Source organism: Hibiscus syriacus, unplaced genomic scaffold (genome assembly GCF_006381635.1).
Source record: "Hibiscus syriacus cultivar Baekdansim isolate YM2019G1 unplaced genomic scaffold, ASM638163v2 tig00109972_pilon, whole genome shotgun sequence".
Classification (NCBI taxonomy): Eukaryota; Viridiplantae; Streptophyta; class Magnoliopsida; order Malvales; family Malvaceae; genus Hibiscus; species Hibiscus syriacus.
Window position 1 is genome coordinate 946,846 of NW_024062543.1, and position 11,406 is coordinate 958,251.

General features: G+C 34.1%; 1 long non-coding RNA gene and 1 pseudogene across 1 annotated transcript; one reads left to right on the top strand and one right to left on the bottom strand.

The window, feature by feature from the left end:
• Window positions 1–2,333: 2,333 nt before the first annotated feature.
• LOC120211295 lies at window positions 2,334–4,033 on the bottom strand (annotated as a pseudogene).
• Window positions 4,034–4,871: 838 nt separating this feature from the next.
• Window positions 4,872–5,705, top strand: LOC120211420. The gene is made up of 2 exons (XR_005524598.1): window positions 4,872–5,419; window positions 5,568–5,705. It is a non-coding gene; the product is annotated as an uncharacterized LOC120211420 (long non-coding RNA).
• Window positions 5,706–11,406: the final 5,701 nt, after the last annotated feature.

Here is an 11,406-nt window from a genome sequence, read left to right on the forward strand (position 1 = left end):
CAAAGAAGCCGTTTACATCACCCATAGCGAGGAAAAAGAGATTAAAGCAACAAAGAAGAGAACTTAGAAAGATAACGAATATAGAAAATCATCTGATACCATGCAAAGAAATCTTTTATTATATCTCGAAGAACAATGAAGTCCAACGAGAAGGAATCAATCCTCTTTACATAATAATACAGACTGAAGTAAACTGCCTAACAGAAAATTAACTTCTGTATATTCCTTAATATCCCTATATCTGACACTCCACCTCTAGACAACATGAAAATGGAGTAATTACTTGTTTTTTTTTCTTCAAGGCCCACACACGTATGCTTCTCATCACTAACATTTATGGCATACAGCATGAAGTTGGTTCAAGTTCTTAAAATAATAAATGAATTCAATTACTTGTTTTTTAAGATTCACTTCAATTCAAGTGAAGTATATGATTTGGTAATCATTTAGACTTTGTATGAAGAGATGAAACATTAAGGGTGAAAATATAATTGACAACATGCAGTTTAAGGTCTAATTTTTAAATAATGAAAGATTTTGTTCCGTCAACGGTTACTATACCATATAAGTGTAAGTTTAGTTTGTACTTTTATTCAATATATTTTAATTTTTGTACTTTCGAATTTTGAAATTTTAATCTTATTTAAATAATATAAAGATAATATTATTAAATTACAATGTTTTAAAATAATAAAAGTGAAGAATAAGAACTAAGAGTGCGTTTGGTTCACGGAATGTAAGATTACCAGTGGGAATAAAAGATTACCAGGGAATAAGATTACTGAGAATGTTACATTACTGTGTTTGGTTGGTTTGGCAGGAATGTAAGATTACAGTGTTTTGTTGAAGGAATAAAAGATTACTGGAATGTATATTTTATCAAATTGTCCTTGTTCTATATTTGCTTTTTTAACAAATGAAATTCTAAATATTTATATAAAAATTATATTTGTTGATAATATATTACTTGAGTATTTAAATATATCATGTCTGATTTTAATTTTAATTAATATTAAATTTTATATAATTTATGTAAAAATATATTAAAATTTTACATAAACATTTAACTAAATGTTTATATTGTGGAAATTCTTCATAGATATTCATAATAATAAAAAGATGTAAATTATTTTTGTTATCTAAGATATAATATTTATTATATCTTCTATATACAATAATTTATTTATTTATCTTTTATATTTATACTTAATTCTGCATACTTTATCATTATTATTTATCTCATTAATTTATATTACAAAAACATAATTCAAATAAGTAAGAAAATATAACACTAAAAATCATATTGTCTATAATTCTATATTTCACCGTCATTCATCATTATCTTTGCTAATATTTTAATAAAATTATTAATACTCGGTTCAAATCTGATTTGTACTTAACTCTTGATTACGAAAAGCAAGCAAGCCAATAATATTCAATCCTAATCTAATTTGTACTTAACTCAGCCATAAAATAACTTGTTCATCCGTCTTTTTTATTTCAATTTTGGTTTTTAAGTACAATTTTTCGAATTTCCAATTTTATAACCACTAGATCAGCCGACTCTCAATTGAATTGGTTCGATTGATTGAATTAAAGACCTCGACCTTGTTTGGATGTGCGTAACAGACTAACAGAGAAGTGCAAGCTTTGAGGAGGCCGGGGAATGCGTGGGAATCTGGGTGTGTTGGATTTGAGCGTGGATATGCAGGTGGCGAGGACTTCATTGTGGGATCATTGTGAGGAGAAACTGATTTAACGAAAGACTCAAACTCGTGTACTTGAGGTTAATTTTCCAACCGAACAATAAGAATCGAATTTCAGATCAAACAATTACAATTTTATTAGCATTATTTAGAAGGAATAAACAAGTTAAATGGATTCTACTATCAGTCAGTGTAGTATTTCTCTCGGATCAAACCACATCAACCCGGTGTAACAAAATAACAACCCGATGATTATGTTTAATAACAATGCAACGTTTCATTTCTTCTTTGGATATTCCCTTGCCCCAAAGATGGTTGATCCAACTCTGAAATTGGTACTGCCCATTTCAATCTGCGGAAACAATGAGACAATCCATTAGACAATCGTTCTCTCGTAAGCTTTAAAATAATTGAATGCTACTTCTATGGGGTTTGGTTAGGGAATATGACACAATAGGTACATGAGTATAAAGGTACAACCCTACAAGAGTTCTCGAAATATATGAGAAACTTCGAAAAAAAATTAAGTATACTCATATCTAACACACCCAAATTTGACTAACATAGCATGGTTTTGTGCATGGCTAAAGCATAGACAAAGCCAATTGCATACAAACATAAAGTTTTCCTTATCTAGATGGTAATGGGAAAACAATCCTTATAGCTAGCTCAAAGTCGCCAGACATTCTCATTGACAGTTCACATTGTTCTTCTGGTATTCCAAGAGCCTTGCAGACTTCACTTTGGCAATTTTTTAATGTCTGGATATCAAATAAATATTGTTAGAAAAATAAAGAATCGATTGAAAAGGATGGAAAACCCGAGATAAGAAGTTCAACCACCTTGAAATTCTCCGGAGTAGATGTATAATCAGGCATCCCGATTGTCATCAATCCACAAAATTGAAGATTCGGGAAATTTAGACTAACATGTTTTGCAAGTTCCACACAACCTGAAGGCTCAACACCAGATTTTGCTGCAATAACATGATGCAGGAAAATACTATGAAAACGATCTCCAAGTGTTGATAAAAGAAGCTTCTTTGTCAGCAAAATATACTTGACCTAATCTAACTAGGTACTTAGCCCCAATGAACTAGGTTCCAATAGCCATGTTGATAGAGCATAGTACGGAACTAGAAGCTAAAGAAACAAGACCAGTTTTATCTAGCAAACTTAAAGACAAATACATGACAACACGCTTGAACGTGCAAAGCCTTGACACAACTCAACGAAAAACAATATATTTTCGTTGTAATAAAAATAAATTTACTAAATTTACTTACATTCCTCTCCACTGGTGTTCACCTGGACTAAGACTTTCAAAGTTTCTAACCGCACGATTAAGATGATTTGTAATCTGGCCCAAAATAAGGAAGATGCTCAGTTTAATGAGGAAAAAACACAAATACTTGGCCACATTATGAATGTTGTTATTGACACTATCAATTGAAAGCTTTGACATAATGATTAATGATATAAGAAAACAAAATTATATAAGTCATTCTCGCTAAAACTAGATTCAAAATTAGGTATAAATTAATTAAAAAATTTGTCTCTAATTCTGTCTCCAATACATAAAGGAACAGTTTATAGCAATTATACTAATGGAAATGAACAGAATTACCTTCTCATCATCTACAGTTTCCACCATGGCGAGGTTCGGCACAGCAGCTGTATAACAATGAATAATAAGTAAACACACAACAAACATTGCCCTCCAGCAAAACCAAATGAAGTAAAAGTTCAATTTCAGATACCCCATTAAAAAAGCTCAGCTTAAAAGCAGTAATAATAAACTATGATGTAAACACGGACATTTTATTCGAAAGTTCCTAAAAACACGTAGCTTTGCTTACCAATCAAAGGCTTCAATTTATTGCTCTGCAAATTCCAAATAAAATGCCACTCTATGTCATCCGAAAGTTGTGATTGCAAGCACGGAAATGATTATTACTTCGGTACTTTATCATTTTCAAAATAGAAATGATTTTTTTTACTAGTTTGATGCTTTTTCTTTTGAATGAAGTGGAGGAAGAACCTGAGGGGCTTTCTCAACAAGTTCTTGGACGTAGTTTTCGCCGAAACATCGATGACCGGCGTCGTACACTTGGCGAACGAGGGAGACGGGTTTCGTTTACTGACGGCAACTACGCGAATCCGCTGCGATTCACGACCACATCGCTCGGCGACCTGTTGGACTCTCTGGAGAACTGACCGGAGAGCCGACGTTGCTATTCCGTCAATCGTCGCCGACGAGGCTGCCATCTCTTGTTCTCGTTGATGTTGTGGGTAGAGATCCGGTTTGGACTCTTCCAGATTGTTCATCAGTATTTGTGATTCTTATTTCCTTCGCTATTGACTGTATTGTCCAAACCTAATTAATCTCAAGAAAATGTGTTTTCCATGAAAGAGGTTTACAGATCATCTAAAGAAGAACCGAAAAGATGAAACTAAAGAGAGGGAAGGAAATAACAAAGAGAACGCGAAGGCAAAAACAACGCTTGGGAGAAAATGAAGGGTATTTTATCCCAGCACATGGGAATAAAATAATACTTAAGAAAAGTAAGGGATTAACATTCCCGTAAAAGGAGAGAATTTTTTACTGTTGGAAATATATCATTACTCCTTATTGAGAATATTTTCCATCCAAACATGAGAATTTGAATCTGAAAAAAAAATGCCATCAGGAATCTTGAATTCTATAATCCAATCACTCCCTAAATCTATAACTATAACCCACATAACTAAATATAAAGTCACTTACTATAGAGTATTACTTTGTTGAGTCTTTTAATTATTAAAAGTTACAAATGATCTTTCGACTATAAGATAATATTTTATTGAATCTCTTGATTGTTAAAAATTATAAAATAATCATTGATTATTCATATGTTCGAAATTCATTCTTTTTTTGTTTAAAAAAGGTTTAAATACCCCTATTACCCCTAAACTATATCATTTGTATCGAATTGTTCTTTAAAACATTTTTTGAGACGTTTTTCTTCCTTAACTATAAATTATTATCTCGTTTATCTCAAAACGTTAACAGCGTTAAAAATAAAATTAATGAACAAATCAAAACATGCAACATCATCCTTTAATATTTATTTTCTTTATTTAAATAAATAAAAATTAATTAAAAATAAAAGATGATAGCCCTAAATTACCCCTCTTCTCCCACACTTATCAGACTCTCTCCTTCCTCATTCCCTCTTCGCTCTTTTTCCTTCACTCTGTAGCTTAATCCTTCGTCTGAGCCGATCCTACAAGAACTGAACTTATCAGCCTTCATTTCATCCCTCGTAAGAGCCGATCTTCCGGGGAGGGTTTTGTCCTGATTGATGGCAACAGTGAGTTCATCGAAAGAATACCTCGGATCATCAAATGACAGTCTTCCGAACCCGTAATCGGCAATTTTTGACTGGGTTTCTCTGTATTGTGTACCTAAGGGCTTCTCGACTGGTAATCTCGCGGACCCACATCCAATTCTACTCTTTTTAAGCTTTTGTTTCTGCCTCCATTTTTGTAATTTCTTGCTGAAAACTGAAGCGGCTGACTAGAAACTCCCAATAATCTCTTCGAAATCTTGGCCGAACGTTTTCTTCGTTTGTGAATCAAGATCTATATTGTCCTTCATGGGCTTTAGCTCCTCTTCTTGACACAGTTTCTCTTCGTATTCTTCCACAACAGCTCGTCGATTGCGATCATGAGGTTCGATATTTAACCCTAGTTTTTTTCTATTTTAATGAATGTCATAACTACTTATGTTGTCGAAAACGAAAGAATCGATGAACATGATAAGAAAAAAATAAAATATAATTTCAATTTTTTCTTGTAATTATTGTTTGGGAAATGAAAGGAGGAGAGTGGAACAAGATAATAATATAAGGTGAGGAAGAAGGGACTGCAGAGCAAATACTTGAAGGTGAAGGACTTGGGGAAGATAATGAGGAAAAACGAAGAAGAAGAAGAAGTGGACAACGATGATGAGGAAAAAGGAGAAGAACAAGAGGAAGATAATGAAGATGAAGAAGAACACATGATTAAGCTTGATGATGGGTTTTATGAGATTGAAGCTATTCGTTGTAAAAGGGTTCTGGAAATTTCTTCCTTTTTGACTTTGTTTTTGTCTAATTTTCTCGCTAACCAAACTGATGGTATAGAGGAAAATATGGTTCCAAATTGAATTTGTGTTGGTTAGGAAAAAGAAAATTTGGGGTGAGGTGGTGAAGAAGGATAATTTCGGTATTTATTTTATTAATTGATTTTTATTTATTTGGATAAAGAAAATAAATATTAAAGGATGATGTGGCATGTTTTGATTGGTCTGTGAATTTTTTTTAACGGTATTAACGTTTGGGATAAACGAGATAACGATTTATAGTAAAGGAGTAAAACGTTTCAAAAAAATATTTTAAGGGGTAATTCGGTACAAATAGTATAATTCAAAGAATAATGGGATATTTAACTCTTAAAAAATATCATTTAAGCTAGATGTTAATTTGTTGGTGTAGATATGATAAAATATGATTTTAAAATCGTTTGAGCTATATAATTGTTTGAGATTCAGATATCAGATTTTATCATATCTTAGTCAACAGATTAACATTCAACAAAAAAAATTATAATTGTTTTAATGAAAAATGATGTGTTTGGAATACATTAATAGTCGGATGATCATTTTGTGATTTTTAATAACATAATGATTTAACAAAATATCAACCTATAATTAAGTAATTATTTTATAATTTTTAATAATTAAAAGATTCAACAAAATAACATCTTATAATTAAAAGATCGTTTGTGTAATTTTAGCCGAGTGGTTTAACAATATGATCAAGTGTTGCAATAATATTGATTGCTTTAGATAGTAATAAGAAGCCTTCTCTCAAGCAAATTGCCACCTGTACCTTGTCTCTGTTCAAATCCAATCAATTTCATGACCTTCCTGTCACTTATCCATGGGGACAATCTCATCAATGTAGCTCTCAATGAATGCAAAACCATGTGATGGTAGGAGAGACATACATCATATTTTGATTATCCTACTAGTTTTTTCTATTGGCACATGGAGTTTGAATGTAAAGAGAACATCGTCCTACTAGTTTTATACAAAATAAACCATGAGTCACAAGATGAACAATGAAGACTGTGTACTTGAAGAAGAATGAATCTTAGGGCAATATTATAGGACCATGACTTGATAGACCAAACTCTTCATCAAACAACTTTAAGAGTTCAACAAATATGTTATTGCTGAGATATGACTAGGGCATGACATAGTGCTTCTGATCTGTGGTGTAGATGACAAAATGACCTTCTTCAGCCACCGAAGATTCACCAACTCACCTGCTATAACTTTTGCACTGGACGTCCCCAGTAAAGAAATTATTTTTCTCCGACAGTCATTTCCTTACCACTATTGCAGCTGCTGATCATTTTGGCTACAATCTTTACCTATAATAAATGTAAGTAGGCCTTTGCTAAAAAAACCCTGAAATAGTATTGAAATTCCTATTGATGGACGAAGCAATCAAAATATTTCTCCACCTATGTGTGTATATATATATATATATATATATATATATATATATATATATATATATATATATATATAATGCAAGATTGGGGATCTGAAATTTTCCTATACTTGAAGTTGTTTGCAAATTTCTTCTCCTCGCCCTGTTGGGATTGCAGATAGCATGTTTTGCATGATATATATATACTTTTTTTCTGCATGTCTGTTATGTTTTCGGATCGAATAAGAAAGAATTTTTTTAGGGATTTAAGAAATGTAGAGAGAAATAGATACAGAAAACTTGCAATTCATTCATAAGACATTCCTTAAAGGATGGGTACAAATTATTTATACTCAGTACCAGCTGTCATAACAGCAAATCTAACAAAATAACCGTTTGAAGCTGACTCACCCTCCAAACAACTCTCCTAAAATGATTCTATTCAAACCAGCCCAACATAGAAGCCCACCTGAACTTATATTGGGTTAAGTATTAAAAACCCATTATGCTCTCCCCTGCCCCCTTCAATCTCGTCTTTACTCTTCCTTCTTATCTCTTTCTCGATTCCCAATCCCCAATTCCACAGATAGGATCTCAATCCCTAACTTCCCTCTCAATCCCTAACTTCATTCGATCTTCCCCCAATTTCTGCTGTGACTTCCCAATTCTTCCCTTCACCGTTTCCCCCAAATCCACACGATCCAACCCTAACTTTCCTGTCATCATAACAATACCCCCTTCTCCAGACGATTCTTGTCCCCAAGGATCAAACTGAGGAAATTATTGTCTCAGTACAGTGTAATCTTCCCAAGTTGCTTCATTTGATCTCATATTTGTCCACTGAATAAGCAGTTGAATGACTGCTCGATTCTGTTTTGTAACCACTCGCTGATCCAAAACTAGGGCTGGATAAATTTTCAGTTGTCCATCCGAAGCGACCTCTGGAGGATCGATCGAGATAAGTCCTTTTTCTCCTACTTTCTTCTTAAGTAAACTGACATGGAAAACTGGATGTATCTTCGAATTTGCTGGCAACTCCAGTTTATAAGCAACTTGACCCACTCTATTTTGTATCTTGTAGGGTCCAAAATAGCGAGCAGCCAGCTTCAAATTTCGTCTTAGGGCTAATGATGTTTGTCTGTATGGCTGGAGCTTCAGGTAAACTTCATCACCAATTTGAAATTCCCTGTCTGTTCGATGTTTGTCACTCATCTGCTTCATTCTGTTGGTAGCTTTAAGTAATTGCTCTCGTAGTAATGAATTTAACTGTTCCCTGTGCTGCATAACATTTTGCACTGCCTCCACTCTAGAGTCTGTTGTCCATGTGACATTAGGAGCTTTATATCCATATAAAGCTTCAAATGGTGTCATTTGAAGAGCAGAGTGGTAATTAGTATTGTACCACCACTCAGCTTGAGCTAACCATTTGGACCAAGTCTTTGGTTTCAAAAAACACATACACCTCAAATATTGTTCTAAACACTGATTTAACCTCTCTGTCTGGCCATCTGTCTCAGGATGATAGGCAGTACTAAATAAAGTAGTTGACCCCAATTGCTTCATTAATTCTTGTCAAAACAGACTAGTAAAAGACTTATCCCTATCAGATATAGCCACCTTAGGAGGACCATGTAACTTGTAAACCTGATCAAGATAAACTCTAGCCACCTCCACTACTTCAATGAAGTCCATTGTAATCACTTCCCAAGCATTGTTTGGGACTGCAATAGGCTGTAACAATCCTGGTTTAGAAATATGTTCTATTTTTGTCCTCTGACACACATCACACTGCTGTATATGTTCTTGAACTTGAACTTTCATCCTTGGCCAGAAAAAATAAGACTTAATTTTCTGATAAGTAGCTTGAATGCCTGAGTGACCTCCTTGTGGTGAATCATGCAAAGCTTCAATTATTTTCTGCCTCAAATCCCCCTTACTGCCCACATAAATTCTATTTTTGAAATACAAAATTCCTTTCGATAATTTCCAGTCCTGTAATTCATCTGGCTTAATAACCAGAATAGGAAATTTTTCTTGGGCTATAACATCTTCTTCATAACTCTTTTCAATATCTTGTACCCAAGTAGGAGTTATAACAGTAACTCTCATTTGAACAAATTCACCAGAATCCATTTGTTGTCTAGAGAGTGCATCTGCTGCTTTATTAGACTTACCCTTTCTGTACTGAATAATATAATCCAACCCCAATAACTTTGTAAGTCCTTTCTTCTGGATAGTTGTAGTTAACTTCTGATCAAGTAAGTGTTTTAAGGATTCATGGTCTGTTTTAATGACAAAAGATCCACTCTCCAAATAATGCCTCCAATGAGAAACTGCCATCAAAATGGCCAAATACTCTTTCTCATAGATTGAAAGATCTGCATGCTTAGGACCTAGAGCTTTACTCAGATATGCTATAGGTCTCCCTGCTTGAGAAAGAACAGCTCCAATCCCTTTTGAACTAGCATCAGTTTCCAGAAAAAATTTCTGCTCAAAATTAGGCAAAGCCAACACAGGAGCATTACACATAACTTTCTTTAGCTTTTCAAAAGCTGTTTTGGCTTCCTCTGACCAACAAAACCCATCCTTTTTCAACATATTAGTTAAGGGCTTACTCAGTTCCCCATATCCTCTTATGAATTTCCTGTAGTAACCAGTTAAGCCTAAAAATCCTCTTAAAGCTTTCAGATTCTTAGGCAAGGGCCACTGTTGCATAGCTTTAATTTTGTTAAGATCTGTTGCCACCCCATCAGCTGATATTAAATGCCCTAGATATTCCACTTGTTGCTGTCCAAAGAAGCACTTACTCCTTTTAGCATATAACCTGTTTTTCAACAGAACTTCCAACACAGTTCTTAAATGCTGTTTATGCTCTGCCAAGCTAGGACTATAAATCAATATATCATCAAAAAATACAAGAACAAACTTCCTTAAATATGCTCCAACACTTTCACCTTATGTTTTAATTCCTCCTTCAGACCACTAATAAAGCTGGACACAAAATAATTCTCCCCCAACTGCATGTTCTGTTGCAATAAATAAGGCCTTAATTCTTCAAACTTTTCTTGATACTCCTCCACACTCCCCTTCTGCATCAACTTATTGAATTCTTCAATAATATCAGAATAATTTCTATCACAAAATCTGTGACACAAATCAGCCTCAAATTCATGCCATGTCACTCTATACTTTTGCATAATGTACCCATCAAACCACGTCTCAGCCTTTCCAACTAAATACATAGCAGCTATTTCCAGTTTCTGCTCCTCATGTATTCCGAACAGATTAAAAAATTTCTGACATTTCCTGACCCAACCCCTCGGATTATTACCCTCAAACAATGGTAATTCCACTTTTGGTCTAGGTAATACAGAACTAGGATTCCCAAAAGGATTTTTACAGTAGTTTCTAGTATCAACATGCTCATCTCCTCCCTTACTCTCACTAGAACTACCCATAAGCTTCTCTTCTTGCATCTTCTGATTAAAAATTGGAGGTCCAGTAAACCCCACAGGTTTAGAGGCTAGAATCCCAGGTTCATTAGGTTGAAATGTGTACTTCTCATTTTCACTAAGAACCGTAATTAAGCATGGTACTTTACCTTCACTTTTGTTCTGTTTCTCCTCTGCTGGTGGTTGGTTCTTCACTGACTTAGGTGAATCTTTTTCCTCCGCTGCCTGATTAACCAGCTGTAATATCCTCTGTAAATACCCTCTATTCTCAGTCATACCTTCTTCTAAGGTTTGTATCCTTTCTTCCAGCTCTGCCTTCTGCCCAGCCCACCAAGATGGTAAGGTCTCCTCCTCCTCCAATGCTACTTGTTCTGGTACCTCTGTGGTCCCAGTTTTCTGCATTTTTCTTGTCTTTCCCAGTGTGAACAATTGATTTTGGATCAAAAAACTCAGCTCTGATTACCAATTGTTATGTTTTCGGATCGAATAAGAAAGAATTTTTTTAGGGATTTAAGAAATGTAGAGAGAAATAGATACATAAAACTTGCAATTCATTCATAAGATATTCCTTAAAGGATGGGTACAAATTATTTATACTCAGTACCAGCTGTCATAACAGCAAATCTAACAAAATAACCGTTTGAAGCTGACTCACCCTCCAAACAACTCTCCTAAAATGATTCTATTCAAACCAGCCCAACATAGAAGCCCACCTGAACTTATATTG